This window comes from Globicephala melas, unplaced genomic scaffold (assembly GCF_963455315.2).
Source record: "Globicephala melas unplaced genomic scaffold, mGloMel1.2 SCAFFOLD_182, whole genome shotgun sequence".
Classification (NCBI taxonomy): Eukaryota; Metazoa; Chordata; class Mammalia; order Artiodactyla; family Delphinidae; genus Globicephala; species Globicephala melas.
This window is the reverse complement of record NW_027207354.1, coordinates 354,324-378,068: the sequence shown is the minus strand read 5'-3', so window position 1 is coordinate 378,068 and position 23,745 is coordinate 354,324. Positions and strand designations below refer to the sequence as shown.

At 69.5% G+C, this 23,745-nt stretch overlaps 12 non-coding genes across 12 annotated transcripts; all 12 read right to left on the bottom strand.

Moving 5' to 3' along the window:
* Nucleotides 1-802: 802 nt before the first annotated feature.
* On the bottom strand, nucleotides 803-921 carry LOC132595493 (5S ribosomal RNA). Its single transcript, XR_009561635.1, has one exon. It is a non-coding gene; the product is annotated as a 5S ribosomal RNA (ribosomal RNA).
* Nucleotides 922-3,618: 2,697 nt separating this feature from the next.
* LOC132595492 (5S ribosomal RNA) lies at nucleotides 3,619-3,737 on the bottom strand. Its single transcript, XR_009561634.1, has one exon. It is a non-coding gene; the product is annotated as a 5S ribosomal RNA (ribosomal RNA).
* Nucleotides 3,738-4,669: 932 nt separating this feature from the next.
* Nucleotides 4,670-4,788, bottom strand: LOC132595491 (5S ribosomal RNA). Its single transcript, XR_009561633.1, has one exon. It is a non-coding gene; the product is annotated as a 5S ribosomal RNA (ribosomal RNA).
* A 2,697-nt stretch (nucleotides 4,789-7,485) lies between these two features.
* Nucleotides 7,486-7,604, bottom strand: LOC132595536 (5S ribosomal RNA). The gene has a single exon (XR_009561677.1). It is a non-coding gene; the product is annotated as a 5S ribosomal RNA (ribosomal RNA).
* Nucleotides 7,605-10,300: 2,696 nt separating this feature from the next.
* On the bottom strand, nucleotides 10,301-10,419 carry LOC132595490 (5S ribosomal RNA). Its single transcript, XR_009561632.1, has one exon. It is a non-coding gene; the product is annotated as a 5S ribosomal RNA (ribosomal RNA).
* Nucleotides 10,420-11,351: 932 nt separating this feature from the next.
* Nucleotides 11,352-11,470, bottom strand: LOC132595489 (5S ribosomal RNA). Its single transcript, XR_009561631.1, has one exon. It is a non-coding gene; the product is annotated as a 5S ribosomal RNA (ribosomal RNA).
* Nucleotides 11,471-14,167: 2,697 nt separating this feature from the next.
* Nucleotides 14,168-14,286, bottom strand: LOC132595488 (5S ribosomal RNA). Its single transcript, XR_009561630.1, has one exon. It is a non-coding gene; the product is annotated as a 5S ribosomal RNA (ribosomal RNA).
* A 931-nt stretch (nucleotides 14,287-15,217) lies between these two features.
* LOC132595487 (5S ribosomal RNA) lies at nucleotides 15,218-15,336 on the bottom strand. The gene has a single exon (XR_009561629.1). It is a non-coding gene; the product is annotated as a 5S ribosomal RNA (ribosomal RNA).
* A 2,698-nt stretch (nucleotides 15,337-18,034) lies between these two features.
* LOC132595486 (5S ribosomal RNA) lies at nucleotides 18,035-18,153 on the bottom strand. Its single transcript, XR_009561628.1, has one exon. It is a non-coding gene; the product is annotated as a 5S ribosomal RNA (ribosomal RNA).
* A 931-nt stretch (nucleotides 18,154-19,084) lies between these two features.
* Nucleotides 19,085-19,203, bottom strand: LOC132595485 (5S ribosomal RNA). Its single transcript, XR_009561627.1, has one exon. It is a non-coding gene; the product is annotated as a 5S ribosomal RNA (ribosomal RNA).
* A 931-nt stretch (nucleotides 19,204-20,134) lies between these two features.
* LOC132595484 (5S ribosomal RNA) lies at nucleotides 20,135-20,253 on the bottom strand. Its single transcript, XR_009561626.1, has one exon. It is a non-coding gene; the product is annotated as a 5S ribosomal RNA (ribosomal RNA).
* Nucleotides 20,254-21,184: 931 nt separating this feature from the next.
* On the bottom strand, nucleotides 21,185-21,303 carry LOC132595482 (5S ribosomal RNA). Its single transcript, XR_009561624.1, has one exon. It is a non-coding gene; the product is annotated as a 5S ribosomal RNA (ribosomal RNA).
* Nucleotides 21,304-23,745: the final 2,442 nt, after the last annotated feature.

Genomic DNA, 23,745 nt, shown 5'->3' with positions numbered 1-23,745 from the left:
GGGTATCGGGCGGCGGCGGAGGGTTTGGCGACCACCTCCCAGCCCAGGGCGGCCGTGACCCAGCAAACCCTTCGGCGCTTGGCGCCCCGCCCAAGATCCCGCACGTCGCTCACAGGGACGTGGCCCCGGAGGCTTCAGGGCCCGGGGCCCGCGGTCCCTTGGGCATCGGCCCTGCCCGCCCACGCGGCCCTAGGCGCAGCCCGGCCGCAGCCCGGGCCGGCCCTCCTGCCCGACAGCAGCTGGCCCGAAGCCACCGGGAGCCACCATTGAGTCGCCACGGCCCCTCAGCCCCGGCAAGGCCACCCTTGCCCCCACACACCCCGCCGAGCTCAGGACCCCGCCCCTGGTGGCCGGCAGGCCCGGGGAAGCGGCCCCTGCCCTCGATCCCGCTCCCGCACCCGGCCGCGGTGACACGCCAGAGGGGCGGGGTGGGGGGGGGCTTTTGTCGGAGGGAGCTGTGGAGGGACACACCGGCACACAGGTGGCGGCGCCGGGGCTGGGCGCCGGTGGGGGCGGCCAGGTGCAGGTCGAGGGGCTCGCGGGCCGAAAGGACGGCAACTGGGCCCGCGGCGGAGTCTGGGTCCGGGCCAGCCACCCCGGGAGCGTCTGGGGTGCGCCTGCCTTCCAGGGCCGCCTTCTGGCCGCCTGGCCGGCCGGGCCGGCGGGGAGCGACCCCGCCGGCGCGCGCCGTGGTGGGAGGGGCCTGAGGAGGTGGGGCCTGCAGCGGGGCCCGGCGGGGGCGGAGCCGGCGGCCCCCGCCGCGGGCGAGTAAAGGAGAAGGCGGGCGGAGCGGGAGGCAAAAAGCCTACAGCACCCGGTATTCCCAGGCGGTCTCCCATCCAAGTACTAACCAGGCCCGACCCTGCTTAGCTTCCGAGATCAGACGAGATCGGGCGCGTTCAGGGTGGTATGGCCGTAGACGGGGGCGGGGGGCCGCGGGCGGCCTCTTGAGGCCCAGTTTCGCTGGCGCTGGCGCCTTAACGCCAGCCTGGCGGCCGGCCCGCCCCGGCAGGGCCCCCTCGCCCGCCCAGGCAGGGGCAACGGAGGTCTCGGGTATCGGGCGGCGGCGGAGGGTTTGGCGACCACCTCCCAGCCCAGGGCGGCCGTGACCCAGCAAACCCTTCGGCGCTTGGCGCCCCGCCCAAGATCCCGCACGTCGCTCACAGGGACGTGGCCCCGGAGGCTTCAGGGCCCGGGGCCCGCGGTCCCTTGGGCATCGGCCCTGCCCGCCCACGCGGCCCTAGGCGCAGCCCGGCCGCAGCCCGGGCCGGCCCTCCTGCCCGACAGCAGCTGGCCCGAAGCCACCGGGAGCCACCATTGAGTCGCCACGGCCCCTCAGCCCCGGCAAGGCCACCCTTGCCCCCACACCCCCCGCCGAGCTCAGGACCCCGCCCCTGGTGGCCGGCAGGCCCGGGGAAGCGGCCCCTGCCCTCGATCCCGCTCCCGCACCCGGCCGCGCTGACACGCCAGAGGGGCGGGGTGGGGGTGGGGCTTTTGTCGGAGGGAGCTGTGGAGGGACACACCGGCACACAGGTGGCGGCGCCGGGGCTGGGCGCCGGTGGGGGCGGCCAGGTGCAGGTCGAGGGGCTCGCGGGCCGAAAGGACGGCAACTGGGCCCATGGCGGAGTCTGGGTCTGGAGGGCTCTGAGCCTCCATCCGCTCTGGTGCCTCGGGTCTACCGGCCCGACGCCTGGTAGCGCGACACCCCACCGGCCCACAGACGTAGCCTCCCCAGCTGTGCTCACAGCGAGTCCAACCGCAGCCTGCATCCCTCCACGGGACACTTGGATTACTCCCGCGATCCCCACGAGGTGCGGCACCCGGCGGCCGAATGGGCTGAGATCCTGCCCTTGAGGCGCCCTGTGGCCACCTCCGCCTCCCTCACGGTACTGGCCGAGGCCTCGGACCAGCGGGCCCCGGCTCCCAGCTCAGCGCTGCTCCTCCGCCCCTCTCACCTCCTGCCCGACGTCCAGGCTACCGAGCACCCTCCACCCCCGCCCACCTTCATGCCACTCAGCCGGAACCCGGGAGGCAATGCCAACTACCAGGTGTATGACAGTCTGGTGCTGAAGCGGCAACCGCAGGAGGGCCAAGCGCGGGCCAACTCGCTGCTACCTTCCACCTCGGCCTCCAGGCCCTCTCTGCACGGGAGCCAGACTGGGAAAGTGAACTTACCAGCAGCAAGTGGGGGCAGGGGCAGGGGGCGGCAGGGCATGGAGAGAGGAATAAAGAGCGCCAGAGTCCAGGAAACATTGGTGGTCTGTGGCTTGGAAGCGCCACTCCTTCTGCCAGCCTGGGTCCCTGCGCTTGGCTTCCTGCAATAAGAAGCCAGTGTCCCCTTCTTGGCCTGAGGGTCCCTTTGGTTTAGTGGCCACAGTTCTGCCAGCAGGCCCCTCCTGGTCCTATACCATGCACTAAGTACATCTGCAGCTGCAGACTCCAAACCCCTGGTCTCTGGGCACCTCCTCTGTGTCTCAGCTGTCCCTGTCCACAGAGAGCCTCATACAAGAAGTTGCTTCCAAACTGGGAGGTTCCACATCTGGGCAGGTCCAGCTCCAGGCCCAGTGAAGGGCATGAAGAAGGCTGAGGCTCTGGACTCCAGCCAGGCCTTCAGCAGGCCTCTGAGGCCAAGGTCTTCCTAGTCTCAAGAGGGGCCAAGAGACGCAATGTGTCATTTGAACAAGTGAGTCAGCGGGCGGTGAGCGAATGAATGACCGCTCGAGGGGATGTATGCCGGCCACCGGGCCCTGTTTGACTGTCCAGGCTCAGCTTACCTGACCCTGGTTACCAGGGAATGCCACTCTGGGCCCTCCTTTTCATCCCCCTCCCTCACTGTGACCTCACCACCTGCCCCATTATGACCCAGTCTGGCTCCCAGTTAAAACTGGAGGGCAGAGGGCCCAGGCAGTCCTGGGACCAACGGCCATGGGTGAGCGAAACTACTACCGAGCCGAGCCGTTCACTGGCCCCATCCCCAGGAAATGCCAGGAGCAAGGATACTCAATTCTTCTGATCCCGGTCAGCTTCATCTTGCTCAACGTGGGGATCAACATGGTGACTATGGTCAGGGCAGGATCTGTGCAGCGCGGTTGGGGGAGCCCTGGGGTCTTGAAGGGGCTGAGGTGGGAGGGCTGCTGGGGTGTGACCGGGACAAGGGTTGGATTTCAGGGCTCACCCTGCTCCCGGCCTCCCCCCTCCCCTTCTTCCCTCAACTCTGGAGGCATCTGAAGAGATTCTTGCGGGCACTTTTCAATCGTATTTTCCACAAAGGTGAGTGGGCGCCGGCGTGGGTTCAGGGGATGTGGGCCTGTCCCCTTTCTTCTATCCCTGCCTTGATTCTCAGCCCCTCAGGAACCCAGGCCCTGACCCATCTCGCCTTTCCCCACAGACAAGCAAGCCAGCTGTGTAGGCACCCATCGCATGTGCATGCGCTGCTCCGTGGATCCCAAGAACCTGTGCTCAAGAGTTTCTTCCCACTTCTGCCATCGCCCAAGCTTCCTGCTCGGGCAGGTAAACCCACCTTGACTACTGCCTGCAGCGGGGCTCGGCGGGGGCGGAGCCGGCGGCCCCCCCGCCGCGGGCGAGTAAAGGAGAAGGCGGGCGGAGCGGGAGGCAAAAAGCCTACAGCACCCGGTATTCCCAGGCGGTCTCCCATCCAAGTACTAACCAGGCCCGACCCTGCTTAGCTTCCGAGATCAGACGAGATCGGGCGCGTTCAGGGTGGTATGGCCGTAGACGGGGGCGGGGGACCGCGGGCGGCCTCTTGAGGCCCAGTTTCGCTGGCGCTGGCGCCTTAACGCCAGCCTGGCGGCCGGCCCGCCCCGGCAGGGCCCCCTCGCCCGCCCAGGCAGGGGCAACGGAGGTCTCGGGTATCGGGCGGCGGCGGAGGGTTTGGCGACCACCTCCCAGCCCAGGGCGGCCGTGACCCAGCAAACCCTTCGGCGCTTGGCGCCCCGCCCAAGATCCCGCACGTCGCTCACAGGGACGTGGCCCCGGAGGCTTCAGGGCCCGGGGCCCGCGGTCCCTTGGGCATCGGCCCTGCCCGCCCACGCGGCCCTAGGCGCAGCCCGGCCGCAGCCCGGGCCGGCCCTCCTGCCCGACAGCAGCTGGCCCGAAGCCACTGGGAGCCACCATTGAGTCGCCACGGCCCCTCAGCCCCGGCAAGGCCACCCTTGCCCCCACACCCCCCGCCGAGCTCAGGACCCCGCCCCTGGTGGCCGGCAGGCCCGGGGAAGCGGCCCCTGCCCTCGATCCCGCTCCCGCACCCGGCCGCGGTGACACGCCAGAGGGGCGGGGTGGGGGGGGGCTTTTGTCGGAGGGAGCTGTGGAGGGACACACCGGCACACAGGTGGCGGCGCCGGGGCTGGGCGCCGGTGGGGGCGGCCAGGTGCAGGTCGAGGGGCTCGCGGGCCGAAAGGACGGCAACTGGGCCCGCGGCGGAGTCTGGGTCCGGGCCAGCCACCCCGGGAGCGTCTGGGGTGCGCCTGCCTTCCAGGGCCGCCTTCTGGCCGCCTGGCCGGCCGGGCCGGCGGGGAGCGACCCCGCCGGCGCGCGCCGTGGTGGGAGGGGCCTGAGGAGGTGGGGCCTGCAGCGGGGCCCGGCGGGGGCGGAGCCGGCGGCCCCCGCCGCGGGCGAGTAAAGGAGAAGGCGGGCGGAGCGGGAGGCAAAAAGCCTACAGCACCCGGTATTCCCAGGCGGTCTCCCATCCAAGTACTAACCAGGCCCGACCCTGCTTAGCTTCCGAGATCAGACGAGATCGGGCGCGTTCAGGGTGGTATGGCCGTAGACGGGGGCGGGGGGCCGCGGGCGGCCTCTTGAGGCCCAGTTTCGCTGGCGCTGGCGCCTTAACGCCAGCCTGGCGGCCGGCCCGCCCCGGCAGGGCCCCCTCGCCCGCCCAGGCAGGGGCAACGGAGGTCTCGGGTATCGGGCGGCGGCGGAGGGTTTGGCGACCACCTCCCAGCCCAGGGCGGCCGTGACCCAGCAAACCCTTCGGCGCTTGGCGCCCCGCCCAAGATCCCGCACGTCGCTCACAGGGACGTGGCCCCGGAGGCTTCAGGGCCCGGGGCCCGCGGTCCCTTGGGCATCGGCCCTGCCCGCCCACGCGGCCCTAGGCGCAGCCCGGCCGCAGCCCGGGCCGGCCCTCCTGCCCGACAGCAGCTGGCCCGAAGCCACCGGGAGCCACCATTGAGTCGCCACGGCCCCTCAGCCCCGGCAAGGCCACCCTTGCCCCCACACCCCCCGCCGAGCTCAGGACCCCGCCCCTGGTGGCCGGCAGGCCCGGGGAAGCGGCCCCTGCCCTCGATCCCGCTCCCGCACCCGGCCGCGCTGACACGCCAGAGGGGCGGGGTGGGGGTGGGGCTTTTGTCGGAGGGAGCTGTGGAGGGACACACCGGCACACAGGTGGCGGCGCCGGGGCTGGGCGCCGGTGGGGGCGGCCAGGTGCAGGTCGAGGGGCTCGCGGGCCGAAAGGACGGCAACTGGGCCCATGGCGGAGTCTGGGTCTGGAGGGCTCTGAGCCTCCATCCGCTCTGGTGCCTCGGGTCTACCGGCCCGACGCCTGGTAGCGCGACACCCCACCGGCCCACAGACGTAGCCTCCCCAGCTGTGCTCACAGCGAGTCCAACCGCAGCCTGCATCCCTCCACGGGACACTTGGATTACTCCCGCGATCCCCACGAGGTGCGGCACCCGGCGGCCGAATGGGCTGAGATCCTGCCCTTGCGGCGCCCTGTGGCCACCTCCGCCTCCCTCACGGTACTGGCCGAGGCCTCGGACCAGCGGGCCCCGGCTCCCAGCTCAGCGCTGCTCCTCCGCCCCTCTCACCTCCTGCCCGACGTCCAGGCTACCGAGCACCCTCCACCCCCGCCCACCTTCATGCCACTCAGCCGGAACCCGGGAGGCAATGCCAACTACCAGGTGTATGACAGTCTGGTGCTGAAGCGGCAACCGCAGGAGGGCCAAGCGCGGGCCAACTCGCTGCTACCTTCCACCTCGGCCTCCAGGCCCTCTCTGCACGGGAGCCAGACTGGGAAAGTGAACTTACCAGCAGCAAGTGGGGGCAGGGGCAGGGGGCGGCAGGGCATGGAGAGAGGAATAAAGAGCGCCAGAGTCCAGGAAACATTGGTGGTCTGTGGCTTGGAAGCGCCACTCCTTCTGCCAGCCTGGGTCCCTGCGCTTGGCTTCCTGCAATAAGAAGCCAGTGTCCCCTTCTTGGCCTGAGGGTCCCTTTGGTTTAGTGGCCACAGTTCTGCCAGCAGGCCCCTCCTGGTCCTATACCATGCACTAAGTACATCTGCAGCTGCAGACTCCAAACCCCTGGTCTCTGGGCACCTCCTCTGTGTCTCAGCTGTCCCTGTCCACAGAGAGCCTCATACAAGAAGTTGCTTCCAAACTGGGAGGTTCCACATCTGGGCAGGTCCAGCTCCAGGCCCAGTGAAGGGCATGAAGAAGGCTGAGGCTCTGGACTCCAGCCAGGCCTTCAGCAGGCCTCTGAGGCCAAGGTCTTCCTAGTCTCAAGAGGGGCCAAGAGACGCAATGTGTCATTTGAACAAGTGAGTCAGCGGGCGGTGAGCGAATGAATGACCGCTCGAGGGGATGTATGCCGGCCACCGGGCCCTGTTTGACTGTCCAGGCTCAGCTTACCTGACCCTGGTTACCAGGGAATGCCACTCTGGGCCCTCCTTTTCATCCCCCTCCCTCACTGTGACCTCACCACCTGCCCCATTATGACCCAGTCTGGCTCCCAGTTAAAACTGGAGGGCAGAGGGCCCAGGCAGTCCTGGGACCAACGGCCATGGGTGAGCGAAACTACTACCGAGCCGAGCCGTTCACTGGCCCCATCCCCAGGAAATGCCAGGAGCAAGGATACTCAATTCTTCTGATCCCGGTCAGCTTCATCTTGCTCAACGTGGGGATCAACATGGTGACTATGGTCAGGGCAGGATCTGTGCAGCGCGGTTGGGGGAGCCCTGGGGTCTTGAAGGGGCTGAGGTGGGAGGGCTGCTGGGGTGTGACCGGGACAAGGGTTGGATTTCAGGGCTCACCCTGCTCCCGGCCTCCCCCCTCCCCTTCTTCCCTCAACTCTGGAGGCATCTGAAGAGATTCTTGCGGGCACTTTTCAATCGTATTTTCCACAAAGGTGAGTGGGCGCCGGCGTGGGTTCAGGGGATGTGGGCCTGTCCCCTTTCTTCTATCCCTGCCTTGATTCTCAGCCCCTCAGGAACCCAGGCCCTGACCCATCTCGCCTTTCCCCACAGACAAGCAAGCCAGCTGTGTAGGCACCCATCGCATGTGCATGCGCTGCTCCGTGGATCCCAAGAACCTGTGCTCAAGAGTTTCTTCCCACTTCTGCCATCGCCCAAGCTTCCTGCTCGGGCAGGTAAACCCACCTTGACTACTGCCTGCAGCGGGGCTCGGCGGGGGCGGAGCCGGCGGCCCCCCCGCCGCGGGCGAGTAAAGGAGAAGGCGGGCGGAGCGGGAGGCAAAAAGCCTACAGCACCCGGTATTCCCAGGCGGTCTCCCATCCAAGTACTAACCAGGCCCGACCCTGCTTAGCTTCCGAGATCAGACGAGATCGGGCACGTTCAGGGTGGTATGGCCGTAGACGGGGGCGGGGGGCCGCGGGCGGCCTCTTGAGGCCCAGTTTCGCTGGCGCTGGCGCCTTAACGCCAGCCTGGCGGCCGGCCCGCCCCGGCAGGGCCCCCTCGCCCGCCCAGGCAGGGGCAACGGAGGTCTCGGGTATCGGGCGGCGGCGGAGGGTTTGGCGACCACCTCCCAGCCCAGGGCGGCCGTGACCCAGCAAACCCTTCGGCGCTTGGCGCCCCGCCCAAGATCCCGCACGTCGCTCACAGGGACGTGGCCCCGGAGGCTTCAGGGCCCGGGGCCCGCGGTCCCTTGGGCATCGGCCCTGCCCGCCCACGCGGCCCTAGGCGCAGCCCGGCCGCAGCCCGGGCCGGCCCTCCTGCCCGACAGCAGCTGGCCCGAAGCCACCGGGAGCCACCATTGAGTCGCCACGGCCCCTCAGCCCCGGCAAGGCCACCCTTGCCCCCACACCCCCCGCCGAGCTCAGGACCCCGCCCCTGGTGGCCGGCAGGCCCGGGGAAGCGGCCCCTGCCCTCGATCCCGCTCCCGCACCCGGCCGCGGTGACACGCCAGAGGGGCGGGGTGGGGGGGGGCTTTTGTCAGAGGGAGCTGTGGAGGGACACACCGGCACACAGGTGGCGGCGCCGGGGCTGGGCGCCGGTGGGGGCGGCCAGGTGCAGGTCGAGGGGCTCGCGGGCCGAAAGGACGGCAACTGGGCCCATGGCGGAGTCTGGGTCTGGAGGGCTCTGAGCCTCCATCCGCTCTGGTGCCTCGGGTCTACCGGCCCGACGCCTGGTAGCGCGACACCCCACCGGCCCACAGACGTAGCCTCCCCAGCTGTGCTCACAGCGAGTCCAACCGCAGCCTGCATCCCTCCACGGGACACTTGGATTACTCCCACGATCCCCACGAGGTGCGGCACCCGGCGGCCGAATGGGCTGAGATCCTGCCCTTGCGGCGCCCTGTGGCCACCTCCGCCTCCCTCACGGTACTGGCCGAGGCCTCGGACCAGCGGGCCCCGGCTCCCAGCTCAGCGCTGCTCCTCCGCCCCTCTCACCTCCTGCCCGACGTCCAGGCTACCGAGCACCCTCCACCCCCGCCCACCTTCATGCCACTCAGCCGGAACCCGGGAGGCAATGCCAACTACCAGGTGTATGACAGTCTGGTGCTGAAGCGGCAACCGCAGGAGGGCCAAGCGCGGGCCAACTCGCTGCTACCTTCCACCTCGGCCTCCAGGCCCTCTCTGCACGGGAGCCAGACTGGGAAAGTGAACTTACCAGCAGCAAGTGGGGGCAGGGGCAGGGGGCGGCAGGGCATGGAGAGAGGAATAAAGAGCGCCAGAGTCCAGGAAACATTGGTGGTCTGTGGCTTGGAAGCGCCACTCCTTCTGCCAGCCTGGGTCCCTGCGCTTGGCTTCCTGCAATAAGAAGCCAGTGTCCCCTTCTTGGCCTGAGGGTCCCTTTGGTTTAGTGGCCACAGTTCTGCCAGCAGGCCCCTCCTGGTCCTATACCATGCACTAAGTACATCTGCAGCTGCAGACTCCAAACCCCTGGTCTCTGGGCACCTCCTCTGTGTCTCAGCTGTCCCTGTCCACAGAGAGCCTCATACAAGAAGTTGCTTCCAAACTGGGAGGTTCCACATCTGGGCAGGTCCAGCTCCAGGCCCAGTGAAGGGCATGAAGAAGGCTGAGGCTCTGGACTCCAGCCAGGCCTTCAGCAGGCCTCTGAGGCCAAGGTCTTCCTAGTCTCAAGAGGGGCCAAGAGACGCAATGTGTCATTTGAACAAGTGAGTCAGCGGGCGGTGAGCGAATGAATGACCGCTCGAGGGGATGTATGCCGGCCACCGGGCCCTGTTTGACTGTCCAGGCTCAGCTTACCTGACCCTGGTTACCAGGGAATGCCACTCTGGGCCCTCCTTTTCATCCCCCTCCCTCACTGTGACCTCACCACCTGCCCCATTATGACCCAGTCTGGCTCCCAGTTAAAACTGGAGGGCAGAGGGCCCAGGCAGTCCTGGGACCAACGGCCATGGGTGAGCGAAACTACTACCGAGCCGAGCCGTTCACTGGCCCCATCCCCAGGAAATGCCAGGAGCAAGGATACTCAATTCTTCTGATCCCGGTCAGCTTCATCTTGCTCAACGTGGGGATCAACATGGTGACTATGGTCAGGGCAGGATCTGTGCAGCGCGGTTGGGGGAGCCCTGGGGTCTTGAAGGGGCTGAGGTGGGAGGGCTGCTGGGGTGTGACCGGGACAAGGGTTGGATTTCAGGGCTCACCCTGCTCCCGGCCTCCCCCCTCCCCTTCTTCCCTCAACTCTGGAGGCATCTGAAGAGATTCTTGCGGGCACTTTTCAATCGTATTTTCCACAAAGGTGAGTGGGCGCCGGCGTGGGTTCAGGGGATGTGGGCCTGTCCCCTTTCTTCTATCCCTGCCTTGATTCTCAGCCCCTCAGGAACCCAGGCCCTGACCCATCTCGCCTTTCCCCACAGACAAGCAAGCCAGCTGTGTAGGCACCCATCGCATGTGCATGCGCTGCTCCGTGGATCCCAAGAACCTGTGCTCAAGAGTTTCTTCCCACTTCTGCCATCGCCCAAGCTTCCTGCTCGGGCAGGTAAACCCACCTTGACTACTGCCTGCAGCGGGGCTCGGCGGGGGCGGAGCCGGCGGCCCCCCCGCCGCGGGCGAGTAAAGGAGAAGGCGGGCGGAGCGGGAGGCAAAAAGCCTACAGCACCCGGTATTCCCAGGCGGTCTCCCATCCAAGTACTAACCAGGCCCGACCCTGCTTAGCTTCCGAGATCAGACGAGATCGGGCGCGTTCAGGGTGGTATGGCCGTAGACGGGGGCGGGGGGCCGCGGGCGGCCTCTTGAGGCCCAGTTTCGCTGGCGCTGGCGCCTTAACGCCAGCCTGGCGGCCGGCCCGCCCCGGCAGGGCCCCCTCGCCCGCCCAGGCAGGGGCAACGGAGGTCTCGGGTATCGGGCGGCGGCGGAGGGTTTGGCGACCACCTCCCAGCCCAGGGCGGCCGTGACCCAGCAAACCCTTCGGCGCTTGGCGCCCCGCCCAAGATCCCGCACGTCGCTCACAGGGACGTGGCCCCGGAGGCTTCAGGGCCCGGGGCCCGCGGTCCCTTGGGCATCGGCCCTGCCCGCCCACGCGGCCCTAGGCGCAGCCCGGCCGCAGCCCGGGCCGGCCCTCCTGCCCGACAGCAGCTGGCCCGAAGCCACCGGGAGCCACCATTGAGTCGCCACGGCCCCTCAGCCCCGGCAAGGCCACCCTTGCCCCCACACACCCCGCCGAGCTCAGGACCCCGCCCCTGGTGGCCGGCAGGCCCGGGGAAGCGGCCCCTGCCCTCGATCCCGCTCCCGCACCCGGCCGCGGTGACACGCCAGAGGGGCGGGGTGGGGGGGGGCTTTTGTCGGAGGGAGCTGTGGAGGGACACACCGGCACACAGGTGGCGGCGCCGGGGCTGGGCGCCGGTGGGGGCGGCCAGGTGCAGGTCGAGGGGCTCGCGGGCCGAAAGGACGGCAACTGGGCCCGCGGCGGAGTCTGGGTCCGGGCCAGCCACCCCGGGAGCGTCTGGGGTGCGCCTGCCTTCCAGGGCCGCCTTCTGGCCGCCTGGCCGGCCGGGCCGGCGGGGAGCGACCCCGCCGGCGCGCGCCGTGGTGGGAGGGGCCTGAGGAGGTGGGGCCTGCAGCGGGGCCCGGCGGGGGCGGAGCCGGCGGCCCCCGCCGCGGGCGAGTAAAGGAGAAGGCGGGCGGAGCGGGAGGCAAAAAGCCTACAGCACCCGGTATTCCCAGGCGGTCTCCCATCCAAGTACTAACCAGGCCCGACCCTGCTTAGCTTCCGAGATCAGACGAGATCGGGCGCGTTCAGGGTGGTATGGCCGTAGACGGGGGCGGGGGGCCGCGGGCGGCCTCTTGAGGCCCAGTTTCGCTGGCGCTGGCGCCTTAACGCCAGCCTGGCGGCCGGCCCGCCCCGGCAGGGCCCCCTCGCCCGCCCAGGCAGGGGCAACGGAGGTCTCGGGTATCGGGCGGCGGCGGAGGGTTTGGCGACCACCTCCCAGCCCAGGGCGGCCGTGACCCAGCAAACCCTTCGGCGCTTGGCGCCCCGCCCAAGATCCCGCACGTCGCTCACAGGGACGTGGCCCCGGAGGCTTCAGGGCCCGGGGCCCGCGGTCCCTTGGGCATCGGCCCTGCCCGCCCACGCGGCCCTAGGCGCAGCCCGGCCGCAGCCCGGGCCGGCCCTCCTGCCCGACAGCAGCTGGCCCGAAGCCACCGGGAGCCACCATTGAGTCGCCACGGCCCCTCAGCCCCGGCAAGGCCACCCTTGCCCCCACACCCCCCGCCGAGCTCAGGACCCCGCCCCTGGTGGCCGGCAGGCCCGGGGAAGCGGCCCCTGCCCTCGATCCCGCTCCCGCACCCGGCCGCGCTGACACGCCAGAGGGGCGGGGTGGGGGTGGGGCTTTTGTCGGAGGGAGCTGTGGAGGGACACACCGGCACACAGGTGGCGGCGCCGGGGCTGGGCGCCGGTGGGGGCGGCCAGGTGCAGGTCGAGGGGCTCGCGGGCCGAAAGGACGGCAACTGGGCCCATGGCGGAGTCTGGGTCTGGAGGGCTCTGAGCCTCCATCCGCTCTGGTGCCTCGGGTCTACCGGCCCGACGCCTGGTAGCGCGACACCCCACCGGCCCACAGACGTAGCCTCCCCAGCTGTGCTCACAGCGAGTCCAACCGCAGCCTGCATCCCTCCACGGGACACTTGGATTACTCCCGCGATCCCCACGAGGTGCGGCACCCGGCGGCCGAATGGGCTGAGATCCTGCCCTTGCGGCGCCCTGTGGCCACCTCCGCCTCCCTCACGGTACTGGCCGAGGCCTCGGACCAGCGGGCCCCGGCTCCCAGCTCAGCGCTGCTCCTCCGCCCCTCTCACCTCCTGCCCGACGTCCAGGCTACCGAGCACCCTCCACCCCCGCCCACCTTCATGCCACTCAGCCGGAACCCGGGAGGCAATGCCAACTACCAGGTGTATGACAGTCTGGTGCTGAAGCGGCAACCGCAGGAGGGCCAAGCGCGGGCCAACTCGCTGCTACCTTCCACCTCGGCCTCCAGGCCCTCTCTGCACGGGAGCCAGACTGGGAAAGTGAACTTACCAGCAGCAAGTGGGGGCAGGGGCAGGGGGCGGCAGGGCATGGAGAGAGGAATAAAGAGCGCCAGAGTCCAGGAAACATTGGTGGTCTGTGGCTTGGAAGCGCCACTCCTTCTGCCAGCCTGGGTCCCTGCGCTTGGCTTCCTGCAATAAGAAGCCAGTGTCCCCTTCTTGGCCTGAGGGTCCCTTTGGTTTAGTGGCCACAGTTCTGCCAGCAGGCCCCTCCTGGTCCTATACCATGCACTAAGTACATCTGCAGCTGCAGACTCCAAACCCCTGGTCTCTGGGCACCTCCTCTGTGTCTCAGCTGTCCCTGTCCACAGAGAGCCTCATACAAGAAGTTGCTTCCAAACTGGGAGGTTCCACATCTGGGCAGGTCCAGCTCCAGGCCCAGTGAAGGGCATGAAGAAGGCTGAGGCTCTGGACTCCAGCCAGGCCTTCAGCAGGCCTCTGAGGCCAAGGTCTTCCTAGTCTCAAGAGGGGCCAAGAGACGCAATGTGTCATTTGAACAAGTGAGTCAGCGGGCGGTGAGCGAATGAATGACCGCTCGAGGGGATGTATGCCGGCCACCGGGCCCTGTTTGACTGTCCAGGCTCAGCTTACCTGACCCTGGTTACCAGGGAATGCCACTCTGGGCCCTCCTTTTCATCCCCCTCCCTCACTGTGACCTCACCACCTGCCCCATTATGACCCAGTCTGGCTCCCAGTTAAAACTGGAGGGCAGAGGGCCCAGGCAGTCCTGGGACCAACGGCCATGGGTGAGCGAAACTACTACCGAGCCGAGCCGTTCACTGGCCCCATCCCCAGGAAATGCCAGGAGCAAGGATACTCAATTCTTCTGATCCCGGTCAGCTTCATCTTGCTCAACGTGGGGATCAACATGGTGACTATGGTCAGGGCAGGATCTGTGCAGCGCGGTTGGGGGAGCCCTGGGGTCTTGAAGGGGCTGAGGTGGGAGGGCTGCTGGGGTGTGACCGGGACAAGGGTTGGATTTCAGGGCTCACCCTGCTCCCGGCCTCCCCCCTCCCCTTCTTCCCTCAACTCTGGAGGCATCTGAAGAGATTCTTGCGGGCACTTTTCAATCGTATTTTCCACAAAGGTGAGTGGGCGCCGGCGTGGGTTCAGGGGATGTGGGCCTGTCCCCTTTCTTCTATCCCTGCCTTGATTCTCAGCCCCTCAGGAACCCAGGCCCTGACCCATCTCGCCTTTCCCCACAGACAAGCAAGCCAGCTGTGTAGGCACCCATCGCATGTGCATGCGCTGCTCCGTGGATCCCAAGAACCTGTGCTCAAGAGTTTCTTCCCACTTCTGCCATCGCCCAAGCTTCCTGCTCGGGCAGGTAAACCCACCTTGACTACTGCCTGCAGCGGGGCTCGGCGGGGGCGGAGCCGGCGGCCCCCCCGGCGCGGGCGAGTAAAGGAGAAGGCGGGCGGAGCGGGAGGCAAAAAGCCTACAGCACCCGGTATTCCCAGGCGGTCTCCCATCCAAGTACTAACCAGGCCCGACCCTGCTTAGCTTCCGAGATCAGACGAGATCGGGCGCGTTCAGGGTGGTATGGCCGTAGACGGGGGCGGGGGGCCGCGGGCGGCCTCTTGAGGCCCAGTTTCGCTGGCGCTGGCGCCTTAACGCCAGCCTGGCGGCCGGCCCGCCCCGGCAGGGCCCCCTCGCCCGCCCAGGCAGGGGCAACGGAGGTCTCGGGTATCGGGCGGCGGCGGAGGGTTTGGCGACCACCTCCCAGCCCAGGGCGGCCGTGACCCAGCAAACCCTTCGGCGCTTGGCGCCCCGCCCAAGATCCCGCACGTCGCTCACAGGGACGTGGCCCCGGAGGCTTCAGGGCCCGGGGCCCGCGGTCCCTTGGGCATCGGCCCTGCCCGCCCACGCGGCCCTAGGCGCAGCCCGGCCGCAGCCCGGGCCGGCCCTCCTGCCCGACAGCAGCTGGCCCGAAGCCACCGGGAGCCACCATTGAGTCGCCACGGCCCCTCAGCCCCGGCAAGGCCACCCTTGCCCCCACACCCCCCGCCGAGCTCAGGACCCCGCCCCTGGTGGCCGGCAGGCCCGGGGAAGCGGCCCCTGCCCTCGATCCCGCTCCCGCACCCGGCCGCGGTGACACGCCAGAGGGGCGGGGTGGGGGGGGCTTTTGTCGGAGGGAGCTGTGGAGGGACACACCGGCACACAGGTGGCGGCGCCGGGGCTGGGCGCCGGTGGGGGCGGCCAGGTGCAGGTCGAGGGGCTCGCGGGCCGAAAGGACGGCAACTGGGCCCGCGGCGGAGTCTGGGTCCGGGCCAGCCACCCCGGGAGCGTCTGGGGTGCGCCTGCCTTCCAGGGCCGCCTTCTGGCCGCCTGGCCGGCCGGGCCGGCGGGGAGCGACCCCGCCGGCGCGCGCCGTGGTGGGAGGGGCCTGAGGAGGTGGGGCCTGCAGCGGGGCCCGGCGGGGGCGGAGCCGGCGGCCCCCGCCGCGGGCGAGTAAAGGAGAAGGCGGGCGGAGCGGGAGGCAAAAAGCCTACAGCACCCGGTATTCCCAGGCGGTCTCCCATCCAAGTACTAACCAGGCCCGACCCTGCTTAGCTTCCGAGATCAGACGAGATCGGGCGCGTTCAGGGTGGTATGGCCGTAGACGGGGGCGGGGGGCCGCGGGCGGCCTCTTGAGGCCCAGTTTCGCTGGCGCTGGCGCCTTAACGCCAGCCTGGCGGCCGGCCCGCCCCGGCAGGGCCCCCTCGCCCGCCCAGGCAGGGGCAACGGAGGTCTCGGGTATCGGGCGGCGGCGGAGGGTTTGGCGACCACCTCCCAGCCCAGGGCGGCCGTGACCCAGCAAACCCTTCGGCGCTTGGCGCCCCGCCCAAGATCCCGCACGTCGCTCACAGGGACGTGGCCCCGGAGGCTTCAGGGCCCGGGGCCCGCGGTCCCTTGGGCATCGGCCCTGCCCGCCCACGCGGCCCTAGGCGCAGCCCGGCCGCAGCCCGGGCCGGCCCTCCTGCCCGACAGCAGCTGGCCCGAAGCCACCGGGAGCCACCATTGAGTCGCCACGGCCCCTCAGCCCCGGCAAGGCCACCCTTGCCCCCACACCCCCCGCCGAGCTCAGGACCCCGCCCCTGGTGGCCGGCAGGCCCGGGGAAGCGGCCCCTGCCCTCGATCCCGCTCCCGCACCCGGCCGCGGTGACACGCCAGAGGGGCGGGGTGGGGGTGGGGCTTTTGTCGGAGGGAGCTGTGGAGGGACACACCGGCACACAGGTGGCGGCGCCGGGGCTGGGCGCCGGTGGGGGCGGCCAGGTGCAGGTCGAGGGGCTCGCGGGCCGAAAGGACGGCAACTGGGCCCATGGCGGAGTCTGGGTCTGGAGGGCTCTGAGCCTCCATCCGCTCTGGTGCCTCGGGTCTACCGGCCCGACGCCTGGTAGCGCGACACCCCACCGGCCCACAGACGTAGCCTCCCCAGCTGTGCTCACAGCGAGTCCAACCGCAGCCTGCATCCCTCCACGGGACACTTGGATTACTCCCGCGATCCCCACGAGGTGCGGCACCCGGCGGCCGAATGGGCTGAGATCCTGCCCTTGCGGCGCCCTGTGGCCACCTCCGCCTCCCTCACGGTACTGGCCGAGGCCTCGGACCAGCGGGCCCCGGCTCCCAGCTCAGCGCTGCTCCTCCGCCCCTCTCACCTCCTGCCCGACGTCCAGGCTACCGAGCACCCTCCACCCCCGCCCACCTTCATGCCACTCAGCCGGAACCCGGGAGGCAATGCCAACTACCAGGTGTATGACAGTCTGGTGCTGAAGCGGCAACCGCAGGAGGGCCAAGCGCGGGCCAACTCGCTGCTACCTTCCACCTCGGCCTCCAGGCCCTCTCTGCACGGGAGCCAGACTGGGAAAGTGAACTTACCAGCAGCAAGTGGGGGCAGGGGCAGGGGGCGGCAGGGCATGGAGAGAGGAATAAAGAGCGCCAGAGTCCAGGAAACATTGGTGGTCTGTGGCTTGGAAGCGCCACTCCTTCTGCCAGCCTGGGTCCCTGCGCTTGGCTTCCTGCAATAAGAAGCCAGTGTCCCCTTCTTGGCCTGAGGGTCCCTTTGGTTTAGTGGCCACAGTTCTGCCAGCAGGCCCCTCCTGGTCCTATACCATGCACTAAGTACATCTGCAGCTGCAGACTCCAAACCCCTGGTCTCTGGGCACCTCCTCTGTGTCTCAGCTGTCCCTGTCCACAGAGAGCCTCATACAAGAAGTTGCTTCCAAACTGGGAGGTTCCACATCTGGGCAGGTCCAGCTCCAGGCCCAGTGAAGGGCATGAAGAAGGCTGAGGCTCTGGACTCCAGCCAGGCCTTCAGCAGGCCTCTGAGGCCAAGGTCTTCCTAGTCTCAAGAGGGGCCAAGAGACGCAATGTGTCATTTGAACAAGTGAGTCAGCGGGCGGTGAGCGAATGAATGACCGCTCGAGGGGATGTATGCCGGCCACCGGGCCCTGTTTGACTGTCCAGGCTCAGCTTACCTGACCCTGGTTACCAGGGAATGCCACTCTGGGCCCTCCTTTTCATCCCCCTCCCTCACTGTGACCTCACCACCTGCCCCATTATGACCCAGTCTGGCTCCCAGTTAAAACTGGAGGGCAGAGGGCCCAGGCAGTCCTGGGACCAACGGCCATGGGTGAGCGAAACTACTACCGAGCCGAGCCGTTCACTGGCCCCATCCCCAGGAAATGCCAGGAGCAAGGATACTCAATTCTTCTGATCCCGGTCAGCTTCATCTTGCTCAACGTGGGGATCAACATGGTGACTATGGTCAGGGCAGGATCTGTGCAGCGCGGTTGGGGGAGCCCTGGGGTCTTGAAGGGGCTGAGGTGGGAGGGCTGCTGGGGTGTGACCGGGACAAGGGTTGGATTTCAGGGCTCACCCTGCTCCCGGCCTCCCCCCTCCCCTTCTTCCCTCAACTCTGGAGGCATCTGAAGAGATTCTTGCGGGCACTTTTCAATCGTATTTTCCACAAAGGTGAGTGGGCGCCGGCGTGGGTTCAGGGGATGTGGGCCTGTCCCCTTTCTTCTATCCCTGCCTTGATTCTCAGCCCCTCAGGAACCCAGGCCCTGACCCATCTCGCCTTTCCCCACAGACAAGCAAGCCAGCTGTGTAGGCACCCATCGCATGTGCATGCGCTGCTCCGTGGATCCCAAGAACCTGTGCTCAAGAGTTTCTTCCCACTTCTGCCATCGCCCAAGCTTCCTGCTCGGGCAGGTAAACCCACCTTGACTACTGCCTGCAGCGGGGCTCGGCGGGGGCGGAGCCGGCGGCCCCCCCGGGCGCGGGCGAGTAAAGGAGAAGGCGGGCGGAGCGGGAGGCAAAAAGCCTACAGCACCCGGTATTCCCAGGCGGTCTCCCATCCAAGTACTAACCAGGCCCGACCCTGCTTAGCTTCCGAGATCAGACGAGATCGGGCGCGTTCAGGGTGGTATGGCCGTAGACGGGGGCGGGGGGCCGCGGGCGGCCTCTTGAGGCCCAGTTTCGCTGGCGCTGGCGCCTTAACGCCAGCCTGGCGGCCGGCCCGCCCCGGCAGGGCCCCCTCGCCCGCCCAGGCAGGGGCAACGGAGGTCTCGGGTATCGGGCGGCGGCGGAGGGTTTGGCGACCACCTCCCAGCCCAGGGCGGCCGTGACCCAGCAAACCCTTCGGCGCTTGGCGCCCCGCCCAAGATCCCGCACGTCGCTCACAGGGACGTGGCCCCGGAGGCTTCAGGGCCCGGGGCCCGCGGTCCCTTGGGCATCGGCCCTGCCCGCCCACGCGGCCCTAGGCGCAGCCCGGCCGCAGCCCGGGCCGGCCCTCCTGCCCGACAGCAGCTGGCCCGAAGCCACCGGGAGCCACCATTGAGTCGCCACGGCCCCTCAGCCCCGGCAAGGCCACCCTTGCCCCCACACCCCCCGCCGAGCTCAGGACCCCGCCCCTGGTGGCCGGCAGGCCCGGGGAAGCGGCCCCTGCCCTCGATCCCGCTCCCGCACCCGGCCGCGGTGACACGCCAGAGGGGCGGGGTGGGGGGGGCTTTTGTCGGAGGGAGCTGTGGAGGGACACACCGGCACACAGGTGGCGGCGCCGGGGCTGGGCGCCGGTGGGGGCGGCCAGGTGCAGGTCGAGGGGCTCGCGGGCCGAAAGGACGGCAACTGGGCCCGCGGCGGAGTCTGGGTACGGGCCAGCCACCCCGGGAGCGTCTGGGGTGCGCCTGCCTTCCAGGGCCGCCTTCTGGCCGCCTGGCCGGCCGGGCCGGCGGGGAGCGACCCCGCCGGCGCGCGCCGTGGTGGGAGGGGCCTGAGGAGGTGGGGCCTGCAGCGGGGCCCGGCGGGGGCGGAGCCGGCGGCCCCCGCCGCGGGCGAGTAAAGGAGAAGGCGGGCGGAGCGGGAGGCAAAAAGCCTACAGCACCCGGTATTCCCAGGCGGTCTCCCATCCAAGTACTAACCAGGCCCGACCCTGCTTAGCTTCCGAGATCAGACGAGATCGGGCGCGTTCAGGGTGGTATGGCCGTAGACGGGGGCGGGGGGCCGCGGGCGGCCTCTTGAGGCCCAGTTTCGCTGGCGCTGGCGCCTTAACGCCAGCCTGGCGGCCGGCCCGCCCCGGCAGGGCCCCCTCGCCCGCCCAGGCAGGGGCAACGGAGGTCTCGGGTATCGGGCGGCGGCGGAGGGTTTGGCGACCACCTCCCAGCCCAGGGCGGCCGTGACCCAGCAAACCCTTCGGCGCTTGGCGCCCCGCCCAAGATCCCGCACGTCGCTCACAGGGACGTGGCCCCGGAGGCTTCAGGGCCTGGGGCCCGCGGTCCCTTGGGCATCGGCCCTGCCCGCCCACGCGGCCCTAGGCGCAGCCCGGCCGCAGCCCGGGCCGGCCCTCCTGCCCGACAGCAGCTGGCCCGAAGCCACCGGGAGCCACCATTGAGTCGCCACGGCCCCTCAGCCCCGGCAAGGCCACCCTTGCCCCCACACCCCCCGCCGAGCTCAGGACCCCGCCCCTGGTGGCCGGCAGGCCCGGGGAAGCGGCCCCTGCCCTCGATCCCGCTCCCGCACCCGGCCGCGGTGACACGCCAGAGGGGCGGGGTGGGGGGGGCTTTTGTCGGAGGGAGCTGTGGAGGGACACACCGGCACACAGGTGGCGGCGCCGGGGCTGGGCGCCGGTGGGGGCGGCCAGGTGCAGGTCGAGGGGCTCGCGGGCCGAAAGGACGGCAACTGGGCCCGCGGCGGAGTCTGGGTCCGGGCCAGCCACCCCGGGAGCGTCTGGGGTGCGCCTGCCTTCCAGGGCCGCCTTCTGGCCGCCTGGCCGGCCGGGCCGGCGGGGAGCGACCCCGCCGGCGCGCGCCGTGGTGGGAGGGGCCTGAGGAGGTGGGGCCTGCAGCGGGGCCCGGCGGGGGCGGAGCCGGCGGCCCCCGCCGCGGGCGAGTAAAGGAGAAGGCGGGCGGAGCGGGAGGCAAAAAGCCTACAGCACCCGGTATTCCCAGGCGGTCTCCCATCCAAGTACTAACCAGGCCCGACCCTGCTTAGCTTCCGAGATCAGACGAGATCGGGCGCGTTCAGGGTGGTATGGCCGTAGACGGGGGCGGGGGGCCGCGGGCGGCCTCTTGAGGCCCAGTTTCGCTGGCGCTGGCGCCTTAACGCCAGCCTGGCGGCCGGCCCGCCCCGGCAGGGCCCCCTCGCCCGCCCAGGCAGGGGCAACGGAGGTCTCGGGTATCGGGCGGCGGCGGAGGGTTTGGCGACCACCTCCCAGCCCAGGGCGGCCGTGACCCAGCAAACCCTTCGGCGCTTGGCGCCCCGCCCAAGATCCCGCACGTCGCTCACAGGGACGTGGCCCCGGAGGCTTCAGGGCCCGGGGCCCGCGGTCCCTTGGGCATCGGCCCTGCCCGCCCACGCGGCCCTAGGCGCAGCCCGGCCGCAGCCCGGGCCGGCCCTCCTGCCCGACAGCAGCTGGCCCGAAGCCACCGGGAGCCACCATTGAGTCGCCACGGCCCCTCAGCCCCGGCAAGGCCACCCTTGCCCCCACACCCCCCGCCGAGCTCAGGACCCCGCCCCTGGTGGCCGGCAGGCCCGGGGAAGCGGCCCCTGCCCTCGATCCCGCTCCCGCACCCGGCCGCGGTGACACGCCAGAGGGGCGGGGTGGGGGGGGCTTTTGTCGGAGGGAGCTGTGGAGGGACACACCGGCACACAGGTGGCGGCGCCGGGGCTGGGCGCCGGTGGGGGCGGCCAGGTGCAGGTCGAGGGGCTCGCGGGCCGAAAGGACGGCAACTGGGCCCGCGGCGGAGTCTGGGTCCGGGCCAGCCACCCCGGGAGCGTCTGGGGTGCGCCTGCCTTCCAGGGCCGCCTTCTGGCCGCCTGGCCGGCCGGGCCGGCGGGGAGCGACCCCGCCGGCGCGCGCCGTGGTGGGAGGGGCCTGAGGAGGTGGGGCCTGCAGCGGGGCCCGGCGGGGGCGGAGCCGGCGGCCCCCGCCGCGGGCGAGTAAAGGAGAAGGCGGGCGGAGCGGGAGGCAAAAAGCCTACAGCACCCGGTATTCCCAGGCGGTCTCCCATCCAAGTACTAACCAGGCCCGACCCTGCTTAGCTTCCGAGATCAGACGAGATCGGGCGCGTTCAGGGTGGTATGGCCGTAGACGGGGGCGGGGGGCCGCGGGCGGCCTCTTGAGGCCCAGTTTCGCTGGCGCTGGCGCCTTAACGCCAGCCTGGCGGCCGGCCCGCCCCGGCAGGGCCCCCTCGCCCGCCCAGGCAGGGGCAACGGAGGTCTCGGGTATCGGGCGGCGGCGGAGGGTTTGGCGACCACCTCCCAGCCCAGGGCGGCCGTGACCCAGCAAACCCTTCGGCGCTTGGCGCCCCGCCCAAGATCCCGCACGTCGCTCACAGGGACGTGGCCCCGGAGGCTTCAGGGCCCGGGGCCCGCGGTCCCTTGGGCATCGGCCCTGCCCGCCCACGCGGCCCTAGGCGCAGCCCGGCCGCAGCCCGGGCCGGCCCTCCTGCCCGACAGCAGCTGGCCCGAAGCCACTGGGAGCCACCATTGAGTCGCCACGGCCCCTCAGCCCCGGCAAGGCCACCCTTGCCCCCACACCCCCCGCCGAGCTCAGGACCCCGCCCCTGGTGGCCGGCAGGCCCGGGGAAGCGGCCCCTGCCCTCGATCCCGCTCCCGCACCCGGCCGCGGTGACACGCCAGAGGGGCGGGGTGGGGGGGGGCTTTTGTCGGAGGGAGCTGTGGAGGGACACACCGGCACACAGGTGGCGGCGCCGGGGCTGGGCGCCGGTGGGGGCGGCCAGGTGCAGGTCGAGGGGCTCGCGGGCCGAAAGGACGGCAACTGGGCCCATGGCGGAGTCTGGGTCTGGAGGGCTCTGAGCCTCCATCCGCTCTGGTGCCTCGGGTCTACCGGCCCGACGCCTGGTAGCGCGACACCCCACCGGCCCACAGACGTAGCCTCCCCAGCTGTGCTCACAGCGAGTCCAACCGCAGCCTGCATCCCTCCACGGGACACTTGGATTACTCCCACGATCCCCACGAGGTGCGGCACCCGGCGGCCGAATGGGCTGAGATCCTGCCCTTGCGGCGCCCTGTGGCCACCTCCGCCTCCCTCACGGTACTGGCCGAGGCCTCGGACCAGCGGGCCCCGGCTCCCAGCTCAGCGCTGCTCCTCCGCCCCTCTCACCTCCTGCCCGACGTCCAGGCTACCGAGCACCCTCCACCCCCGCCCACCTTCATGCCACTCAGCCGGAACCCGGGAGGCAATGCCAACTACCAGGTGTATGACAGTCTGGTGCTGAAGCGGCAACCGCAGGAGGGCCAAGCGCGGGCCAACTCGCTGCTACCTTCCACCTCGGCCTCCAGGCCCTCTCTGCACGGGAGCCAGACTGGGAAAATGAACTTACCAGCAGCAAATGGGGGCAGGGGCAGGGGGCGGCAGGGCATGGAGAGAGGAATAAAGAGCGCCAGAGTCCAGGAAACATTGGTGGTCTGTGGCTTGGAAGCGCCACTCCTTCTGCCAGCCTGGGTCCCTGCGCTTGGCTTCCTGCAATAAGAAGCCAGTGTCCCCTTCTTGGCCTGAGGGTCCCTTTGGTTTAGTGGCCACAGTTCTGCCAGCAGGCCCCTCCTGGTCCTATACCATGCACTAAGTACATCTGCAGCTGCAGACTCCAAACCCCTGGTCTCTGGGCACCTCCTCTGTGTCTCAGCTGTCCCTGTCCACAGAGAGCCTCATACAAGAAGTTGCTTCCAAACTGGGAGGTTCCACATCTGGGCAGGTCCAGCTCCAGGCCCAGTGAAGGGCATGAAGAAGGCTGAGGCTCTGGACTCCAGCCAGGCCTTCAGCAGGCCTCTGAGGCCAAGGTCTTCCTAGTCTCAAGAGGGGCCAAGAGACGCAATGTGTCATTTGAACAAGTGAGTCAGCGGGCGGTGAGCGAATGAATGACCGCTCGAGGGGATGTATGCCGGCCACCGGGCCCTGTTTGACTGTCCAGGCTCAGCTTACCTGACCCTGGTTACCAGGGAATGCCACTCTGGGCCCTCCTTTTCATCCCCCTCCCTCACTGTGACCTCACCACCTGCCCCATTATGACCCAGTCTGGCTCCCAGTTAAAACTGGAGGGCAGAGGGCCCAGGCAGTCCTGGGACCAACGGCCATGGGTGAGCGAAACTACTACCGAGCCGAGCCGTTCACTGGCCCCATCCCCAGGAAATGCCAGGAGCAAGGATACTCAATTCTTCTGATCCCGGTCAGCTTCATCTTGCTCAACGTGGGGATCAACATGGCGACTATGGTCAGGGCAGGATCTGTGCAGCGCGGTTGGGGGAGCCCTGGGGTCTTGAAGGGGCTGAGGTGGGAGGGCTGCTGGGGTGTGACCGGGACAAGGGTTGGATTTCAGGGCTCACCCTGCTCCCGGCCTCCCCCCTCCCCTTCTTCCCTCAACTCTGGAGGCATCTGAAGAGATTCTTGCGGGCACTTTTCAATCGTATTTTCCACAAAGGTGAGTGGGCGCCGGCGTGGGTTCAGGGGATGTGGGCCTGTCCCCTTTCTTCTATCCCTGCCTTGATTCTCAGCCCCTCAGGAACCCAGGCCCT